We start from the raw sequence: 1,862 nt of genomic DNA on the forward strand, positions 1-1,862 counted from the left end.
ATATACACCCTCTGGATATAAGAAGATATTAGTTTATAACATATATGAAATACCCATATTGCAAAATTTATTAAATTTTTATTTTTATTTTTAAAATATTCAAAATATCTACTGTTTATGCTGTATGGTATGTTATATTCAGTTTATATATGCAAGTTTATATTAAAAAATGTATATTCTATATATTGTATATTGTCTGTTTTCCAATTCTGGAAAAGTCGCCTCAGACTCTGGAATGGATGTATATTTACATAAATATAAGCATACATACATAAACATACATAATTGTATGGGATAGACATATATGTCAATACATGAAATTGTTACAATTTTAATATAGTTTAATATAATATCATTTTTACATATGTTTTTATTTTATATACTGTATATATTTCAAATATGGAAATTCAATATATGCACATATATTAGATTTGTGTATGAGCCTCCCTACAAGTATCTTTCCATTACCAACCAACCCTGTTAATACAACATTCAGAGTTGGTTTCAGCCATGTGTTATTCTTTGGAGGTATCCCATGGATGTATTAGGTATCCATAATTCAACTCTTGCCCAAACCCTGGACTGGAATTGCGGCTCACTGCTGCCTCTCATAGTTGGGATTAGATTGCAGTTCAGGGTGAACTTTCAGAGCCAAGTCATGGATGTATGAACCAGGCAGAAGGCTCCAATACATGGCTCTGAGTATTTTTATATACAGTCTATGGTATTTTTCAGTGTAATGGGTGGATTATGGTATATGCCGTCTCCAGGCGCTATGTTTGTATTTGTGCAACAAAACTACACTCACACTGGACTACATTTCTATATTTTCCCATTTTAGTCGAGCGTATACATTAATTTTCTATACATGTCATGTTATATGGCAGCACAAACTGTCATTAAGAAGCAGTTCTTTATTCAAAATACATCTAGGTGTCGTAGAGTGAGGTAGAGTGGTGACGATGGATTCATCCGACCGCTAGGTGGCGGGAGAGAGGAACACGCCGGCTAATGTCGTTGACTGTCGCGCTTAGTTTTTTGTTGTTGTGCCGCTGCCTCTGTCACGTTCAGCGAGGAGCGAAACCAAATGCGCAGTTAAACCTTTTAATATTACACATATATATTAATGTCCGGACATTTCTAACACTGGTAGGTTGAAAACAAGCAAAACTCTAACCTCGGTGTTGTAGATAATTCGTTTAGGAGCAGATAGTTAGTGCTAAGTAGCTATGCTAGCATTAGCCAACGTTAGCAAATGCTTGGACAGTCAATAGACATTACCCGGCCTGCTTGGTTTTTAGTAAGCTTAAGGTGTAAACATGTCGTTGCCTTTAATTAGTAAACAGCTGTGTTACAAAATGCGAACCTGTGAACCTGGGCTGCTGCTCAATTTCCATCCACGTATTGCAGAACAAAATTGTGCTTCTGAAGCAGGTATACATTAAATGAAATGAAACCTGTGTGTGTGTGTATATATATGTGTGTTTTGAGGTAGGTAGGTATCAGGGGCACGGACGGGCAGCAATGTCGCTGTATGATGACCTCGGTGTGGCTGCTAGTGACACCAAGACCGAAGGATGGTCCAAGAACTTCAAGCTGCTGCAGTCCCAGCTGAAGGTGAAGAAGGCGGCTCTGACCCAGGCTAAGGTGAGCACACGCTACGGTATTACAGTATTGATACTGGTGATGATAGGAGACTGCATGGATAGCAGTGGATGCACAGGATTTGCATTTGTACTCTACTCTGACGTTTAAATGTGTTCAGAATGCCACACAACAAGAACACAAACATAAATATGCACATATTCAATAAATTTGTGTTTGTAGACCCAGCGGATGAAGCAGACCACTGTCTTGGCTCC

At 38.0% G+C, this 1,862-nt stretch overlaps 1 long non-coding RNA gene across 1 annotated transcript; it reads left to right on the forward strand.

The window, feature by feature from the left end:
• Window positions 1-1,019: 1,019 nt before the first annotated feature.
• LOC111653148 (uncharacterized) lies at window positions 1,020-1,862 on the forward strand. Its single transcript, XR_002760643.2, has 3 exons — window positions 1,020-1,149; window positions 1,496-1,647; window positions 1,828-1,862. It is a non-coding gene; the product is annotated as an uncharacterized LOC111653148 (long non-coding RNA).

This window comes from Seriola lalandi, unplaced genomic scaffold (assembly GCF_002814215.2).
Source record: "Seriola lalandi dorsalis isolate HSWRI2012SDOR001 ecotype SW California unplaced genomic scaffold, Sedor1 jcf7180001973924, whole genome shotgun sequence".
In the NCBI taxonomy this organism is placed as follows: Eukaryota; Metazoa; Chordata; class Actinopteri; order Carangiformes; family Carangidae; genus Seriola; species Seriola lalandi.